General features: G+C 49.5%; 1 protein-coding gene across 6 annotated transcripts in view; it reads left to right on the top strand.

The window, feature by feature from the left end:
- The first annotated feature begins 14,303 nt into the window (after nucleotides 1–14,303).
- CTIF (cap binding complex dependent translation initiation factor) overlaps nucleotides 14,304–19,645 on the top strand; it is a 183,341-nt gene continuing 177,999 nt past the window's right edge. For 4 of the 6 annotated variants that reach the window (XM_075077472.1, XM_075077469.1, XM_075077471.1 and 1 more), the window contains exon 1: nucleotides 14,304–14,501. The gene's annotated coding sequence lies outside the window, so the exon portion shown is untranslated. The remainder of the gene's footprint in view (nucleotides 14,502–19,645) is intronic. The other 2 variants (XM_075077473.1, XM_075077470.1) reach the window with 1 other exon arrangement.

Raw genomic sequence — 19,645 nt, 5'->3', positions numbered from 1 at the left:
TGCTCTCATCCCTTTCAGGGGCTCAGGTGGGTGCAGGCAGGGGATTCAGGGGGTTGCAGGTGATACCATAAGTTGGCAAATATAAGAACCCTCTAAAACTCAATTTGTAGTTTTAGAAAGCAGGCATTCTTTATTGTGGCACCAGGTGCACATGGGATCACTCCATCTAGTGTGTGCGCCAAGTTGCTCTGCTACAGGGGTTCTATGCAGTCAAAACATACATATTAATTTGATTTCTAGGAAATTATTATCATATTCATAATATTCTTGTGAGTCATTAATATATGCAAATGTCCTTAAGGCATGAGCATTCATGTTCATTGGTGGTCTTCCAGGGTCCTCTGGTGGTCATCGATAGTCTTCCTCACTGTGTCCGCTGGTTGAACTCAGTCTCGGGGGATGCTCAGTTCGTTTTTGGCTTGGTTACACAATTCTTACTGATACTAAACTAGCTTATTCCAGTACATTTCCCTTATTTATTCTATTCAAGGATACAGTGTCTCCAGACTCCCTTCTATCTAATCACATATAGCAAGATCTAAGACTATCTTATTCATAAAGTATTCCAAGTATTTCAAAACTTAGCTATGTTGCTCCAATTAGAGGAGCAACAGGAGGCTGTATGTTCTTTTGAAGCCGGTATCAGGTGGGTTCAGGTGGGTGCAGGCAGGGGATTCGGTGGGGGTGCAAGCAGAGGCCCTGCCCGCAATCCGCGCTCGCTACCACAAGGGGGCGCCGCAGCGTCACCGCCAGCCGCTGCCGGGGCGGGGCCGGGCGGGAAGTGGGGCGGAGGGGGGGCGGGTACCGGGGTGGGAGCACCGGGATGGGGGTACTGGGACGGGAGTACTGGGAATGGGGCACCAGGATGGGGGTACTGGGATGGGAGCACCGGGATGGGAGTATTGGGCTGAGGAGCACTGCGATGTGGGATATCGGGATGGGGGTGTTACAGGGATGGGGACCAGCATGGGGTGGGTGCCAGGATGCGGGAGGGTAGCAGGGTGCAACCACACCGGGATGCAGGAACACTGGGATGGGGGGAATTCCAGAGATGCAGGAGCTCCAGGCATGGGGGGCTACTGGGATGCAGGAGCATGGGGATGAGGGAGCACCAGGCTGCAGATGCACCAGACAGAAGCCACGAGCCCATTTCTAACCCATCTATTACAAAGACTGGGCTGGACTAACTGGTGCAGGGCACAGAGATGGGCTTTGTGGTGCGTGGTGTGGTGGTGAAGAGCTGGTGATGTCCGTGAGGTGCACAACTGCACATGTGCACTGCAAGGTGGCCAAAGGCTCTGCTCAGATGGCAGCAAATCCCAAATACACTGATGGAACAGCTGTTTTTCTTGTCTTTCCATAGCAGAAGGGAAGCTCCAGTAACCCCATGTGAAATGTGGGGCTGCCCAGCACTTCTAACCTCTACAGAAGTCTCCTGGCTTCAAAGAGAAACTTGTTTTGTCATGCAGGGACCTGAACTCCTGTATCGGCTGTTCATGGAGGTGATCAGTGTGTGCAACAAGAGTCCCAGGTGATAAAGCTTCAGTGCCACATGCCAACATGTAGGTAGATGCTCATGGGGACTTTGAGCAAGACGCAATGCTAAGGCTGGAGGCTGCTGAGCACTGGGAGCTCTCAAGTCCCATTAAATCCAAGACGGATCTAAAACATTTGCCATGAGTGAAAAGTGTTCAGGGTGGCGTAGAAAGGGTCGATGTCTCTTCAGGTTTGCTTGTGGTAGAGCTGGAATGGGTTTAGCAGGGCGTGGGGCTGCTTTTGTGCCCTGCACCTGGGGTTTATTTTTCTATAGCAAATTTTTCTATAGCTCCCTGGGTTGTCATTGACCTTGGCCATGGTGTCAAGGCCCACGCACCGGTATTGTGATAGCAGAGGTTGTGTCTTACCATGCTTTGTTGGTGGAACCAGCTGCTGCTCTGAGCTGTGCCAGCTCAGCCCTGGCTTGGCTCCGAGGTCCTTTCCAGCCATTTCAGCTCCTGTCCTCGACTGTGATGTAGAGCTCAGTTCTCAGTGTGGCATGGAGATACAAAAATGCAGCTGATTCTCACCATAATGTGCTGTTCACCAACACCCTATGAAGTCCTCAGGGAGGGGAGCATGAAGGCTCTCACTGGAGAAATTAATGAGCAGGCAAAGAAAACCAAGAGGGAGGGCTTGGTCTCAATGGGGGAACCAAACGGTGCGGGAGAAGGGATGGGTGGAAATGGAGACACACCATTGGTTCGATGCTGCAAACAAGGGGCAGGTGGGTTGGAAACACTGAGCTCCCAAACACCAGGGATGGGATGGGATGGGATGGGGAAGGTGGCTGCTGTGGCCAGCTCCAGCCTGGAAGCTCTCCTGCTGCCACTGAGCTCCCTGAGACCCCAGGAGTGCTGGCTGCTGAAGGGGGGCTTGCAAGGAGGAGAGCTGGCCCTGCACATGGCAACGCAGTCTGAATATCTATCTCCTGCATGCACTGGCTGTGTGAGTGCAGGTGGTCCCACCGAGAGCAAAGCCAGCCGGCCTCTGACACTTGGGAAAGATGCTCTGAGAGGCTCCTGCAGCTTCTCACCAAAGAAAACTCACTAATAAACTATTAAAGATAGCTCTTCCCTCAGCAGGTTGAAAACAGGTCTGGGCATTTGGGATGTGAAAGGATTCAGCTGACTTAGTGTGTCTCAAATCCTAAAGCTTGATGAGGTCAAAGGGGCAGGGAGCTTCATGGCAGGCAAATGACAGAGGAGGTTTGTAGGTGTCTAATTGTCTCTCAGGTCTCTTCGGGGAGAGGCTTGTTCCCGCCAAAGGAAGAGCCTGCTTCTCTCCACTGACCCCAGCGTGGACCCAGAATGCCCAAATTAGAGGGTTTCTCACCCTGCCCAAGGCTGTGTTGTGCAGGGATGGGTTTGGTACCTACGACACTGAGACCTCTTTCCTCCCTCCATCACTGAGTGCAGAAAGGATGAGTGGTGGAGGCAGGAGGAAAAGCAGGGAGGCTGCATAGGTGCGGGTGGAGAGGGAAAGCACATGCCTCAATGTGGATTGAGCATGACTTTCCAGTGTTTCCTCAGTTTATGGTGTGCCCAAACATCTGGTTTGGGCTTGTACAGTTTGGTTCAGCTGCAAGAACACAGGTATCCACCTGGGATGCTCTGAGGTCTCCCAGCTCCACCACCAATGGTCCAGGAGGGTATTAGAGGTCCTGTGTCACCTATGAAATGTGGGTCCAGGTTAGTTTTTTGAACACCCAGGTGAATGCACCAAGAATCGTATTTCTACCTGGGTGTCCTCAAGCCAGACAGTGAACAGGACTGATCCATGTCAGCAAACACCTCCATCTCATGAGCTGTAAACATCCAAGGCTGGAACAAGCTGTGCACTGCAGCCGCAGGGGAACAAGACAACTCCTCTCCTCTCGGTGCTTGTTCAGGACCCAACTCGGGTTGCTCTGGGGCTTGGCTGCTGCCGGCAAAGGCTCAGATGTGGGAAAAGGGCTGGGAAGAGGAGGCTACTGGTTTATTAGGGTCATGGTAGTGAGAACCTATTCTCACCGTGGTTGTGAGCATTCCTATAATTTGTTCTCTGTGTGACCAACTGCCATGGTTTAGCCCCAGTCAGCAACTAACCACCCAGCCACTTGCTCACTCCCCCCACCCCTGTGGGATGGGGGAGAGAATTGGAAGGGCCAAAGTAAGAAAACTAATGGGTTGAGATAAGAACGGTTCAATAATTAAAATAAAACAGTAACAATAACAACAACAATATAATGAAAAGGAAAATAATGAGAGAGAGATGTGAAACCTCGGGAGGAGGGAAAAAACCCAAACTGCTCACCACCCACCAACCAGCACCAGTCCCCGAGCCATGGTCGCTGCTTCCCCTGGCCAACTCCCCCCAGTTAATATACTGGGCATGATGTAATATGATATGGAATGTCCCTTTGGCCAGTTTGGATCAACTACCTTGGCTTGTGCCCCCTCCCCTCCTGGCTTCTTGTGTACCCGGCAGAGCATGAGAGGCTGGAAAAGTCCTTGACTAGTATAAGCACTACCCATCAACAACTAAAACATCAGTGTGTTATTAATATGATTCTCATACTAAGTCCAAAACAAAGCACTATGCCAGCTACAGTAAAGAAAATTAACTCTATCCCAGCGAAAACCATGACACCAACTTTTGCATGAAACCTAGCTAGAAAACCAACAAAATATAAGCTGCTGCCCTGATGGCTCAGGGGCAGAAACCCAGCTCTGTTTACACTTCATGTAAACTTTGCTGCCACCTTTCACCTGCCATGAACTGCAACAGGAGCCCAGGGCAGTGGTTTCAAAGTCTGATGCCTGCTTTGTCTGGGCCGGTATTCAAAGCTGGATGGGGATGTGGTGCTGCTGGGGCAGGAGAGCCAGCCGAGTCCCTGCTCTTGTCTCAAATAGGTTCTGATGTTAAGAGGAGGGAAGGGGATAGGGAAAGATGGGGCTGTGGCCCTGGAGGACATGTGATTGATGTGGAGCTAGTTAAGGCGTGCAGTGGGACCAAGGAAGAGCTCCTCGGTCTGGTCCTTGGTGGAGGTATTGTGCCCCCAGAGACACAAAGGACCTTTACTGCTCTGAGATGTCCTCCCACAATGCCCATATGTTATGGGGAATTATATATTCCCATTATTATGGAGAAGACTATGTTCCCATATATTATGTGGATGTGGTTTATCAACACTTCCACCAAACCCTCTAACCCCGCAGGAGTCAGGCAGCAGAAGGCAAAAGCATACACAAAAAATAATTTAATGCTGAAGATGGTAAACAGAAACCTCCTTATATATGTTGGAAGGATCTTAGCTACTTGGGGCCATCAGATATGTTATCTGATCTTCAGGCTTGCAGCACTGTGAGGGATGTTGGTACTCTGAGTTCCTGAGATCTGGTTGATGGATAAATCCTTTGCAAAGAGCCTGTTTAATTCATATCACTCAAATCTATTAAAAGTCAAAACTCTTGTCTCTCCAGGTAGAGTTATTTTCCTTCGTGCGTTTTCTCCCCGGTGCCCTCAGTTGGCCAGTGCCCTCACAGGGTGGTCACAGCCCCGTCACAGCCAGGGATGCCACAAGGTTTGACGCTTCCCTTTGTACCTGAGCACACCCAAATAATTTACCCGGGATTTCCGAGGCTATGTCTTCATGGAGATATTTCCCAAGGTGAGCAGGAATAGACTTGCTGAGCTCAAGGCCAGGAGGGACTGTCTCCTCTGATGCCCTCTCTTATGCAGCCCAAACGACCACACGCAGTAATCCCCGTACAATGTCCACCATTTTGTTTAAGCCCTAGCACGCTATTTTAGAAGCCTCTATTAAATACACACACAAAAAAGAAACAACTTTGATTAAAGACTCCAGCTGATGAGGAATCCACTGCAGCCCCAGGTACCACACCCTTAATTACCTTTGCTGTTAAATGCTTGCAACTAAATTTGCCCATCTTTCATGTTGTCATGGTTTAGCCCCAGTCAGCAACCAAGCACCACACAGCCGCTTGCTCACTCCCCCCTGGTGGGACGGGGGAGAGAATCAGAAGAGTAAATGTGAGGCAGCTCATGGGTTGAGATAAAGACAGTTTAATAGGGAAAGCAAAAGCTGCACATGGAAGCAAAGCAAAACAAGGAATTCATTCACCACTTCCCATGGGCAGGCAGGTGCTCAGCCATCTCCAGGAAAGCAGGGCTCCATCACACGTAACAGTTACTTGGGAAGACAAACACCATCACTCCAAACGTCCCCCCCTTCCTTCTTCCCCCAGCTTTATATACTGAGCATGACATCATATGGTATGGAATATCCCACTGGTCAGTTTGGGTCAGCTGTCCTGGCTGTGCCCCCTCCCAGCTTCTTGTCCATCCAGCAGAGCATGGGGAGCTGAAAAAGTCCTTGACCAGTGTAAGTGCTACTTAGCAACAACCAAAACATCTCCACATTATCACCACTGTTTCCAGCACAAATCCAAAACATAGCCCCATACTAGCTACTACAAAGAAATTTAACTCTATCCCAGCTGAAACCAGGACAGTATCCACCCCTTATTCCATACCATTTACATCATGCTCAGGTTCCACACTATCCAATACAACCTCAATAACCTCCACCCCCCCTTCCCATCCTTTGATAAAATACACAGCTATCATTTAGTCCATGGCTTTGGGCTCCATCTGTTCTGGTGGTCACTCAGGACAGGAGAGGTGGTGTGTTGAGTGGAGTTACTGGTTTTCAGCTCAGGTCAGGTCACTGCTGCACTCACACGGCTTCTTGAAAGGCTTGTCCTCCATTGGTTCAGGTGGTTCCTGCTGTAGTGATTCCTATAACATGCAACTCAAATCACAGGTTACAACAATTTAAAGGTATATCCATTACAATCTCCACCCCTGGCCCCTTTGGGCCAGGTTATAGGTTTTAACATTGCAATGAACTCCTCCCCTTGCTCCCAGCCTGGCTAGCAACCAGGGGTTTCTGCTATAGTAATTTCCATAATATGTAACTCAAATCCTGGGTTAGAACAATTTAAATGTATTCCCATTACAATCTCCACCCCTGGTCCATTTGGATCAGACCATCAGGTTTAACATTGTAATGAACTCCTCCCCTTGCCCCTGCTCTGGTTTGGACTTACCCACAGACTGTAGTCCTTTAGGGTTGTACCTGCTCCAAGTGGAGCCTTACCCAGGAGCCACAGTCTCTCCAGGGGCACACCTGCTGCAGCATAGACTTATCCAGAGCCACAGTCGCTTTGAGGTGCGCCTGTTCCAGCGTGGCCTTCTGCATGGGCCTCAATGCTTTCAGAGCTATACCTGCTCCAGCATGGCCTTACCCACAGCTGCAGTCCCTCCAGAAGTAAACCTGCTCCAACACAGCCTTGCCCATGGCTGCAGTCCCTCCAGAAGTAAACCTGCTCCAACACAGCCTTGCCCATGGCTGTAGTCCCTCGAAAGCCTGCTCCAACATGGCTTTTCCCATGGCTGCAGTCCCTCCAGAAGTAAACCTGCTCCGTTGTGGGCTTATCCATGGCCATGCACTTTGAGGTGCTCCAGCATGACCTCATGCACAGCCACTGATGCTTCAAGGTGTACCTGCTGCAGCATGGACTTATTGACAGCCACAGACACTTCGAGGTGTACCTTCTCCAAGATGGATTTATCCTTGGGCCATAATTACCTCAGAGGTATACCTGCTGTGGCACAGACGTAACCAAGGCCACAGATGTTTCGAGATATACCTGCTCTGGCATGGGCTTATACACAGCCACAGATGCTTTGTGGTGTCCTGCTCCCACATGGACTCATCATGGTCACAGTCCCTTTGACTCGAGTTCACACTGGAGTTCCAGCCTGTCCAGTACAGCAGCACAGAAACAGCAGCGGGGCCCTGGCCATCTGCCAGCCCAGGCGCCTGGCCATGGCTGTTATCAGAATGTTCCTAGGCCCAGCAGGGTAAGGTGATAAGCAGTACAGCAAGCAGTGAAAGCAAAAAGTGCCACTAATGAGCACTAGACTTTAAGGCATACAGTAGAGCAGACAAGCCCCATAGCAAGCACAGAAGCCTGCCAATTAATAGCTAAACAGCAATAACCACTATAAATTCCATCTAGCACATTCCAATCAAATCTGTCGTTATCTCAAACCTTTCGTGCCCCACGTTGGGCGCCAAAAAGGACTGTCGTGGTTTAGCCCCAGTCAGCAACCAAGCACCACACAGCTGCTCGCTCACTCCCCCTTGGTGGGACGGGGGAGAGAATCGGAAGAGTAAACGTGAGGCAACTCATGGGTTGAGATAAAGACAGTTTAATAGGGAAAGCAAAAGCTGCGTGCTGAAGCACAGCAAAACAAGGAATTCATTCACCACTTCCCATGGGCAGGCAGGTGTTCAGCCATCTCCAGGAAAGCAGGGCTCCATCACACGTAACGGTTACTTGGGAAGACAAACGCCATCACTCCCAATGTCCCCCCTTCCTTCTTCTTCCCCCAGCTTTATATACTGAGCATGACGTCATATGGTATGGAATATCCTGTTGGTCAGTTGGGGTCAGCTGTCCTGGCTGTGTCCCCTCCCAGCTTCTCGTGCACCCGGCAGAGCACGGGGAGCTGAAAAAGCCCTTGACCAGTGTAAGCGCTACTTAGCAACAACCAAAACATCTCCACATTATCACCACTGTTTCCAGCACAAATCCAAAACATAGCCCCATACTAGCTACTACAAAGAAATGTAACTCTATCCCAGCTGAAACCAGGACAATGTCTTGCCATGCATCCCTGTATTCCTTGATCATTTCTCGTCAATTATAATTGCTGTGTCCTGGAGAGAACGAATAGAAGGAGGTTTATTCAGGGCTATTTTTGTAGAAAACCTTAGCCCTTTCTGAAGTCCAGTCCCTCCTAGGAGAATATGTCACTTGGGAGAGGCAACCAGCCTTTTATTTCTTTAAAACTGAAGAAAATAATTTTCTGTCACCTTGCTCTCCTGTGATCTGTAGCATGCCTCTGGCAACATCCGATGCCTTTTCCAACAACTTGCTGGATCAAATACATCATTAAAAAAGGATTTTACCTGGTGCAATTGCCAAGTGCCCCATAAATGCTCAGAACTTGGGCAGGAGAGTAGTTGGACAAGATGATCATTGTAGGTCCCTTCCAACTGAACTATTTTGTTCTAGAACCCCAAATCTCATGCGTTTCCAGAAGATGCTGAGGGTTTTGAGGTGCTTGGCTTTGCGATACTCTCATTCTCCAAATGGCTAGAAGTGCCTTGCAAACTTTATGGACTTGTAATCAATAAGGTACTTCTCAGCTCCAGGACCTGAAAGACGCTAACCAAGGTTTGAGTCTACTATTGATGTAACTGTCTGCATTTCAGCCCATGTGAATGAAGCCCAACTGGGGAACATGCATTTATTATACAGAAATTAAGCACTGTCTGCTGGAAATTATATTATCTGGATCCAAAAGCAGGTCTTCCATGATTACTTTCCTTTCAAGAAAGCAGTTTCTCTCTGTGGAGTGGATTTGTGTTGTTACCCTTTGTAATTAGGATAATTCAGAAATTAAGTTAAATTAAACATTTTATTTCAGCAGTAGAAGAGGGGACACAGGAATAACTGCTGACTGAAGGGCTGAGCCCGTTCATTCTTGGTCTAGCTCCAAAGACCTGCTAATATTTATTCATAAGAGTGAAGCTAAGGAGAGATGAACTCAGCATCTTCCCAGATTTTACTGTCACTTCTGAAAGAAAGGGAATTTACTCACTCAACGTGGTGAGGAAACATAGGAAAACATCTCCTTGTGTCCCATCCCTGGGGAAAACAGTCCGGTCCTGGTACATAGGAAAGCCAGGGTGCTGTGGGACCATCCTTGCCCAGGGGTCCCCAGCTGGGTTAGAGCACCGTGACATATTAGAAAAGCAAGTTTATTTTACAGCCAAAGCTCTGAAAAAGCTTGCCTTTATTTTATAGCATTTGGATGATTTTTTTAGGAAAAAGCATGGGCAATTTGAGAGCCTGTAGCAAACTGGGGTGTGGCGTTCAGTGATCCCACATGCACGCACGTCCCCCCACAAGGGATGTCCTGGAGAAACATGTCCCTTCCCAGTAAGTATGAGCTGGCTTCTTTTCTAAGTTGGGAAACCCAATAACATATTTAGCAGCTGTGTGAGTCCAAACACCCTAAGGACAGCCGTGGATATGATTTGTTTTGCAACTCCCTTATAGCAGGGGTCCTTCAGCTGTGTTTTTCCTACCAGAAACCTAGGAAACAGGCAACTCAGAGGCGCTGGTGATGGAGGGAGAGGCAGGAGAGGGGAGAAGGGATGACTGCATCCTTCTTGGGTATGAATTTCAAGGGTGAGAAAGCCTTGGGGTTGATGGATTTGCCATTGGGCACTTGGAGCTCATGCATTGTCCTTGGCTGATGAGGGGAGAGTGATGAGGAACAGGTAGCAGGAGATGAAGGTTCCTGGTGAGCCTCATGTTCCTGGGGAAGTACCAGCACAGCATCCTGGAAGCCATCCCCTAGGCACAGAGCGCCTCCTGTCTCCTCCAGTCAGCACAATGGGATGGTTTGAGGAGATTCAGGTAAAACAACCTCATTTAGCTAAAGCACAATATGTTTACAAACTGCTGAGGCTCTGGGGCAAAAGCTACCCACCACCCTGGAGATGCCAAGAGCTCCAGGTACTGCTTTCTAAAGGCTGTTGTAAATGCCTCAGTTTCCCTTCTAGGTGTTAATCATGGTGTGGGGGCCAAGTAAGGCTTTTGGGGGAAGAGCAAGGGAAAAACAAAGGTGACAGGTAAGCTACCTCTAGTGAGAGCAGTGAAGGATGCTAAGAGGGGGAAGGAGGCTGTTAGCTGGGAAGTGTTGCTCTGCTTGGAAAACAAATTAATATGTGCCAGACAGCTTGATGGCAGGGTGATGCTAAGCCACCAGAGGATGGGGTGGGTGGCCAGCAGTACCGAAGGGTGATGGGGAGGGGGGAGGCTCCCCCAGCCCCTCTGGTCCTTTGGTGCCCTGAGCTGCAGGGACACACTCCAGATCACAGGAGAGAAAAGTGCCGGTCAGACACAGGAAAAAATTTTTCATTATTTCTGTTATTTTAGACTTTGTGCACTGTATTTTGGGGCAAATAGATAGAACTTTTGCCCAAATCTTTAACCAGTGTCTATCCCAGAGGGGATAACTAACTTTTGTTGAGCAGGTCAGTAGGTACTGTCACATTGTTGGTTATTTGGCAGCTGCAAATTTCCATCTTGTGTATGTGCTCTCCTGTGTGTATATATGAGGATATCTATAGCATGTATATATTTCCGTCCCAGCATGGTTAACATAAATATGCCCTACTCTGATTCCTGAAGGCCACAGCATGATAAAATACCTGCCATACACCCAGCATGCTTCTGGTTTGATAGTTATCTCTTTTTCCCCCCCGTCAAAAGCAGAAGTGTGCCAAGCCCTTTTCTTCTAATACCTTTTGCAGCAAGCAGGGAATAAAAATGTTTCCCTTTCCTCCCAAGTCACCTTACTGGGAAAGCAAAGGGGACTAAACTCTGGTACCAGCCCTTGGCAGCTGCTGGAGAAGGGAAGGGAGGACTTCAGCCAGGCATATTTTTACCAAAGCGATGTGATAAGAAGCAAAGCCTGCATGAAGATAAGCTTGTTTATTAGCAGACCAAGGATAAATCCTGTGCTCTTGTCATTGCTCAGCCTGACCTGCTGGCATGTGGAAACCACAAGTTGCCTTGTCCAGAGTAGGGTTTTATTACACCAGGTGAAGCCAAGATTTGCTCCAAGCTAGCAAGGAAGGGCCAAGCTACCAGCACACTGCAGCTACGAGCAAGGCATTTTGTAAATATTCTATATTTCCCCTTCGAAGCAGCAGGTTCCTATCATTGCTAAGCCATTTTAAAGGGTATTTCCAGGGCAAGGGCAGAGTTTGGCACAGCATCTTTTTGGTTGCAGTTTGTGCTCTCAAATCTCTTTGCGTGCCTGGCTGCTCTTTCAGTCTCTTGCTATTTTTCTGGGACAAAAATCTTGAGGCTGGAGCATTTCCCACTGGCAGGGATCCACCAGTTCCCACTGAATTGGGAGAGAGCTGAGGGAGGCTCTTAACATCTTCCCAGAGATGCTCAGCGCTTTCCTGGGAGCAACCCTGGGAGGATGCTGAGGAAGGATACGGGCCTGCCTGCATGGTTCCCAGCATATTGTGGACTCTGTGCTTGGCAGCATAAGGAGCCAGGCAGCCTGCCTCAATTCCCTCTGCTACAGCGATGGAAGAACTCCCCTGAGTTCTCCGAGAGATGCCTCACTACCTCCTTAAATACACACTTTTAATAATGATCCAATTTAATTTCCCAAGCACTGAGTCATCGCATGTTATTATCTGGTGTATAGTAACCAGAACAGCAGCCACAGCATCTTTTCCTTGAAAGAAGGATGTTTCCGTTCCCTCCTCCATCCCTGGCTTTTCACAACTCTTCTTTTTTTTTTTTTTTTTAAGTGGAAACCCTTTCCTCTTCCAGTTTCCCTCCAACAGGATGAAGCCAGAAGCAGGGACAAAAGGAGGAGGCTGAGCTGCTGAGCATGCACATCGGAGGGGCTGAGGCACCACGCCGGAGGGGAGCAGGGTTGCACCTGGATGGGGATGGGACCAGCAGCTCCTCTTTGCTCTTTGGACCTGGAGCCGCGCCAGCTCCTGGAGAAAGTCACCAGCTACTGTAAAGCTGCACTTTCTCTCTTCCTGCTGGGACAGGTTAATAATGAATGCCATGACCAGCATAGCTGTGGAGCTTCAAACCCATGCGTGGGTGGGAGTGAGATGGCAGAGATGGCGCCTTTTCCTGAGTCCCAGGGTGATGCTGCCCAGCACAGGTGGTGTATCCTGCTCCATCCATAGCTCACAGCACCCGCCCCATATGCCACGTTCCCTGGATTTTCCTTTAGTCACCCTGCTGTCATCCCGGTCCAAATTCCTCCCCACCTATTAGAGGAATGAATCCAGCTCCCTCCCATGCTCCTGCAGACACCATGCTCTGTGGGAAGGGTCGTTCCCCTCCCCACAAAATCTCAGGCTGGAAGTTGTGTGCCCTGATCCAGCACCCATCTGGGCTCCTGAACCAGAGGACCCAGTCAGTCCCCAGCCCTGCCACCCTCCTCCTTCCAGCAAGGATGGAGGCAAGCGCCTGGTGGCATTTTGCAGTGTCACCAGGTCAGGGGTGCCTCGAGCAGGTTGGGGCAGGAGCGGGATGCTTGGAGAGGTCCCACCATGCGGGGCCAGGACCTGCTGTGCCCACCCAGGAGCAGAACTTTACACATGCCAGCATGTTCACACCATTAATATCACTCCTGCAGGCTGGCATTCTCCAAAGAGGGAGATTTGCTATTAATAAGTAGCTGAGATGAACTGTTATCAGGTTGAAGTTGACAATCCCAATTGCACTGACATTTCAAAAAATGCTCATTAATGCGAGAGTGGATCCTACCTTTTTTTCCCCCCTCAACCCTACTCCCATACACCAGGAGCATCCCTGGGAAATCTTGGTCCTGGGGGCTCTCAGATTAGGGGCTTGGGGGGCTGGAAGGGGTGCAGGGGGGCTGCAGGAGGAGATGAGCTGGGGAAACAGGATGCGGACAGAGCTATTGTCTGCCCTGGTGAGCTCTGCATGGCAGCTCGGCCTTCGCTGGAGCGATGCTATTGGCGCTTGGATTAATAATTAAACCGTAGTATGACCATAGATAAAAATATGAAAATCCAGGCAGTTCCCTTTGCTTAAAATACAACAAAATAAAAAAAAAAATCTGGAGCTAAATTAACAATGTGCTCTCCCAATTATAGCCACCCTCTGGTGAATATAAGGTTGCCATGGCAACCTACCCAGCAAACGATACAGCCAAAAATAAAGCACAGCAGGGAGAGAGATCTTTTGAATCCGATTTTGCTGTCAAAGTAGAATTAAGGTTTCTTCAGAGGCCAGCTTTTCTGGTTAATTTATGGCTGCGGTTCTTACACTGATGTTCATTAACATGATCCATTTTTCCAGATGAATGTTACTGCAGAACTAGAGGGAGAGCAACACAGAATCCACAGCTAGAAAATAAGTTACCTCTTGAATATAGAGCCCAAACAACAAGGAAAGAGGAATGATTAGGTGGGTTGGTGTTTCTGAGAGCCTGATGGGGCAGGGAGAAGGTGATTTAAATTGCTTATGGGAACATTTCCAAGGGGCTTTGAGCAGGTTTGAAGGGGCTAAATGGATCCAGCTGGCTAGAGGGGTATTTAAAAGGTGTTTAAATTCCATTTTTTATACATTTACCAACTCAGTGTTTTGTGTATTTCTATGGAAACACTTGATTCATATGGAAACACTTGATTTATATGGAAACATTTGCAGTTTCCTTCTCTTAAGTTCAGCTTAAAACCCACCTCAAAGCCCGGACGGATGCTGCTGACCGTGGAGAAGGAGGGATGGGGAGAGGATGCGTTTTTCGTGCTGAATCCCGAAGGATGCAGCCTGGCTGGCCAGGGAGATGGTGCGGAGGTGGGAAAACGAGAATTACAGTGATTAAATGACAACATAAAAGCTGCTCTGAAATCCAGGCGGTTCCAAGCGCCGCTCCCGGCGGGCTGGGTGGGCTCGGTGGTCCGGGAAACGAGGGGGGGTCACCAAGGACCCCCGGGGTGTTTTGGGGACCCACCACCGGCCCTCCTCAGGCGGGCAGGCCGGGCGGCGAGCGCGGACTACATCTCCCGGCAGGGCCGGCGGTGGAGGCGGCAGTGGCGAGGCCGGGCGGAGCGGGCGCGTCACTCTACGGACACCCCGGCCCGTCCCTCCGCCGAGCTGGAGCCGGCTCTCTCCTCCCGGGCGGGCGGCGCCCCTTGTCCCCCCCTTCCTTTCCCTTCCCTTCCCCTCGTCCCCCTCACCTCAGCGCGGCGCCCATGAGCCTCCCGCCGGGGGTCTGACACCGCCCGGCACCGCGGCACGGTAAGGCCGGGGTGGGGGTGGGGCCATGACACAGCAGCCGGTGCGGCGGTGGGAAGGGAGATGGGGGGGGACACGACACGACGACATGTCCTGCCTTTTGTCTCCCTCAGAAATAATAATAATTAATAATAAAAACCCCAAACCCCACGCGTGGGTGCGCTCTGGGTTGCAAACAGCGTGCTTGGCTGGGCCGCCCGTGGAGTTGGGTTTTAATTTTGCAGATGAAACCCGGACGGGGATTTGGCCCTCCCGGCTAGTTTCGGTAACTGCCTCACACGGGCGGCTTCGTCCCGTGTGATTTTCTATCCTTTCCCTGACAATTTGTGTACTGACGTTGAGCACCGTCGCCCCCGCCCTTGATATCTCCCTCTACTCACAAAGGCGAGTGGCGGGAAGGGCGGTAACGGGGGGGGGGCAACGGATGGTCCGGGGCCGGATTCGGGTACGGCTCCGGCCTCTGGAAGCTTCCCAGACCGCTTCGTTAGTGGGTGCCTGACAAAGGGCAGGTCTGGCCTCTCCCTCCGTCTCTTCTAACAAGCCCCCCCATGGACAAAAAGGAGAGGGAAACCCATCGGGTGCAAGTGCTCGGTCGGTGGTCCCGATAGCAATTAGCGCCATTCATTGTTATCCCCGTTGCAGCAAAGCCGGAGGGGGTTCGTGCACAGCAGAGCACTGAGGTGGGCACAAAGGTACCGCCTGGTTTAACCCAGAGCATCTTTACGGGGGGGACATCCCTGGGTGGGATGGTTGCCGCTGCGTGGTTGTCATGGTTTTAGCTGGGATAGAGTTAATTTTCTTCACTGCATCTGGTGCAGTGCTGTGCTTTGGACTTAGTATGAAAACAATGTTGATAACACACAGATGTTTTGGCTGTTGCTGGGTAGTGCTTGTACTAGTCAAGGACTTTTCTAGCTTCCCATGCTCTGCTGGGTGCACAAGAAGCCAGGAGGGGAGGGGGCACAGCCAAGAGAGCGGATTCAAACTGGCCAAAAGGATATTCCATGTCATGCCCAGTATGTTAACTGGGAGGAGCTGGCCAGGGGAGGGAAGCAGCAATCGCAGCTCGGGGACCAGCAGCATCAGTCGGCGGGTGGTGAGCAGTTGTATCGTTTGTGTTTCTGTTTTTTTCCCTTTTTCCCTTTTCCTTTTTATTATATTATCATTATTGTTGTTATTATCATAATCATTATTATCATCATTATTATTTCATTTTAATTATTAACCTGTTCTTATTTCAAGCCACAAGTTTTTTTTGTTCTTTTGCTCTTCCGATTCCCTCCCCCATCCCACAGGGGTGGGGGCAGTGAGTGAGCGGCTGCGTGGTGTTTAGTTGCAGACTGAGGCTGAACCATGGTCCAGGGGTGGGAGCATCTCCCACCTCCTGGGAGGTGCTTTCCCTGTCCTTGATGCAGTGTTGGGTTTGGGTGTAGCAAGCGAGGACTCACCAGGGACTAAATTTTGTTGTTATTTTATGATTATTGTTTTCCTGCAGAGTCACTCTGGCTGCATGTGGTCTCGGGGACAGTGGGTGACAGTAGGGGACAACAGATGCTAGTGGCAGTGGAGCAGCCAGCAGTTGCGGGACATTTTTTGCCACAGCTGTCCCCAGCAATGCCGTACGTCTGGAGGCACAGTTGCTGGGTGTCCCTGACATCCCAGTGCCTCAAAACTTGGTCCTTGGAGTTGTTTTTCCGTAAAATGAGACTAAGATTAATCTCCTGGGGCTGTTCCCTGTGTGAGGCTCTTCTGGAAGGGGTGAGACCCCCCTCACCAGTAAGACCCGACGCTGGATAAAGTAGCAATCCCATTAGATTGGGCAGTTGCTGTTTCCCAGCATGATGAGGAGGGCTGGAGTACCCCGGGCCTCTCTGGAGGCCTGGTGGCTCCTCTGAAATAGGCCATTTCCATGTGTCCATCTGTGCCACCTTTACTCTTGCTCCAGTAATCCATGCTACTCTTCCTCCACCACACAGGCAGGTATAGGATGAAGCTTCAAGTCACGGCCTTGTTAATGGAAATGAAAGACATGGGAGGAAGCAGAAGATATACTGAGCTTCCAGGTTGTTTCTCTCAACCTAAAGATACCAAAATAAGACCAGGTGATTTAATAGTCCCTCCTCTCCAAAATCTAGGAAGGCTTTTTGGTGGTAGACCATCCTCTGAGCATCCAGATGCTGGCAGGGGTGTGCCACGTGGGATGGAGAGGGAAGCATCCCTCTCTGCTTATGGCTTATGTGACCCTGACAAGCAAATATTCATGCTTTGTCTCCAGTGAGTGGAAAAAACCCATTTCATTTTGTCAATCCACATTATTTTTCCCTGTAAGGTCTGTAAAGGCTTTGCTCTGCCCTTCCCAATCCTGAGGTTCAAGAGCAAAACCTTGCGCTGGATTTTATTCCCTCGAGCCTCGAGTAAAATTTGTAGGCTGTGGTTTCCCTGTGTTAAGTGTGTTATCTTTGTCAGAGAGATGAGCAGTGTCTGTTTTGGGAAGCTGAGGCTGTGCTTGTATGTAAAGCTCTTTCCCTCTGAGCTCTGTCCGAGCTGTCCTTGCAATGCGGGTACTGCACTAGAGGGCTCTGCGAATATAAGGTGTTGTGGTTAAAGTGTTGTGGGACTTGTCCAGCTCTTAGGAAGTATTTTTTTTTAATCGTTTATAAGATCTCAGGTTGCTTTTAAAGGAAAGCAGAGGAGCAGCGGTTGGATGGTGAAGGTGATGTGGGAATGTGACTTGTCTCAGGTGAGTTGGAAGGTAAAGCCCAGCATCCAGGAGCTCCCCAGCCAATGGGAGACTGGAGAAACCATTCGTGGAGATGAACTGAACACCAGTTCTGCCTTTGCAGGGGGATGTGGGAGAGAAGTGAGTTACCTGAGGGGCTTGGTTGGCTTTGACACCTTCGTTCCTGTAGCTGAGTCAGCCCCATACACAAATGGGATAGGAACGGTCTATGGAGGGATCCTGAGTGCCGTGAAAAATAACGTGCAAAGCATGAAAAAAATCCTTCATAGTTGTTAGCCCTTGATCCAAACTGTGGAAGGGAAGATGACGAAGTGCTGAGCTTTATCTCCAGATGTCCCTCCTTCAGCACTCTGTCTCAGAAGAGAATAACACTTTTTTTGTTCTCTGAGCATCCTTACTTTGGGGTGAAGCGCTCTGTTGTGTTCACTCTGCCATGGTCTCCTGGTAAGGACCAATTTTGCTACTCTGACTCTCCCCTTCCTTCTCATTTTGGGTGTCTCCTGTTTCTCCTCACAGCTGCCCTTGTTGCTGCTCGGTCTTTTCCCAGCAGGTATGGTGTGAAATTTTGGTAGTTATCGCTGGTTGAGTTTTTGTCTGCAGGTCTCTGCAGAGTGGCAAGAAAACCCTCCTGAACCTTATTTAATTTCATGTTCTTGCTGCTCAAGGGTGTCTTTGGGGTCCTGTGTATTTGTGAAGAGCTGTATCTAAAACTATAGCAAGACCCTATGGTTTCTATGGAAGCTGGGGGCAGCAGATGAGCTATTTCAGGAGGTGTTTGGGGCACATTTAGCATATTGCCTCACTATTTTTGCTAAAATATGGAGCAATTAAATATTGTTAATGATTTCATTATTCTTCAGTTTGGCAGAAGTATGAAGACATTTACATTATACATGGCATTGTTGAACTTCAGAGTTAAGAGTCTGCTGCTCTGTTCGGGGTAGCTCATGGTCTTTATCAGGCTGGGGAAACGACAACTGTTCCTGTCTCAAAAATCTGGAAGCATTGAGGCTTCTGGACAAGTAATCTCCATAAATGCTTTGGAATGTTCTTGTGAAACTGCTCGGAGAAGGTGCAGGTCTGCTATCTGAGTGTAATTAGTGGATTACTGAGTCACCCGAAATAAATGGTTAGCTATGCTAGTCCATAATTTTCTGTTTGTTTGAAAGACTGGTGTCATGGTTTTAGCTGGGATAGAGTTAATTTTCTTCACTCTAGCTGCTATAGTGCTGTGCTTTGAAATTAGCATGGAAAAAAACCTGTTGAGATAACACACAGATGTTTGGGCTGTTGCTGGGTAGCGCTTGTACTAGTCAAGGACATGTCCAGCCTCCCATGCTCTGCCAGGTGCACAAGAAGCCGGGAGGGGAGGGGGCACAGCTAAGAGAGCGGATTCAAACTGACCAAAGGGATATTCCATATCATGTAACGTCATGCCCAGTATGCTACCTGGGAGGGGCTGGCTGGGGGAGGAGGAGGCAATTGCGGCTCGGGGACGGGCAGTGTCGGTCGCCAGGTGGTGAGCAGTTGTATCGTTTGTGTTTCCGTGGTTTTTTTTTTTTTTCCTTTTTTCCCTTTCCCTTCCTTTTCCATTTTATTATATTAACATTATTGTCATTATTATCATAATCATTGGTATTATTATTATCATTTTATTGTAATCATTAAACTGTGCTTATCTCAACCCACAAGTTCTTTTGCTCGTCCGATTCTCTTCCCCATCCCACAGGGGTGGGGGGGGAGTGAGCGAGCGGCTGCGTGGTGTGCAGTTGCCAGCTGAGGCTGAACCACGACAACTGGCTATTTATTTTTGTGTGTGTGTGTGTATAGTCATTTACAACATAGATGACTTGCTGGTGATCCTAAGAGAAATACATTTCCTGCTCGGTTCAGACTGAGATGGGGATGACATGGGATGCTCTCAAAACTTTTGTGCATTTAACCATCAACTTTCCTGCTGAAAAGAGAGGTTTTGTTTCTTCCATGTCTGCCTTGGGCTATGCCATGGGTTGTCTTGGCTTGCTGGACTCCACATCGTCATTGTCAGTCTTCTGCAATGTAGAGGTGCCCCAACAGTGGCCAGGAATGAGGATGGTGTCTCTATAATGGATTTGAGATCTTTGCTGTTTCAAGTTAGCTTTTGGAAACTCCTTTGAGGCAGTCCATGGACCTCTGAGGCTTTAAGGACCACAGGTTGACTAGGAGTAGTTTTGTGCTTACTTCAGAAAAGCTACTACTCCTGTCTCCTCTCCTACAGAGACAACCCTTGGCCTCCCCTGTCCCCCAGGCACATAGCAGTCATGGTACAGGAGAAGAAAAACCTGGTTTCTTAGGTGGTAGGAGAAGCTGTGGTGACACAATTAAACTTCTGCCTCTGCTGTCTCTGCAGGACCAAATCCTGCTGTGC

Source organism: Phalacrocorax aristotelis, chromosome W (genome assembly GCF_949628215.1).
Source record: "Phalacrocorax aristotelis chromosome W, bGulAri2.1, whole genome shotgun sequence".
Lineage (NCBI taxonomy): Eukaryota > Metazoa > Chordata > Aves > Suliformes > Phalacrocoracidae > Phalacrocorax > Phalacrocorax aristotelis.
Note: the sequence above shows the minus strand (reverse complement) of the source record. Positions and strands in the feature narration are given on the sequence as shown.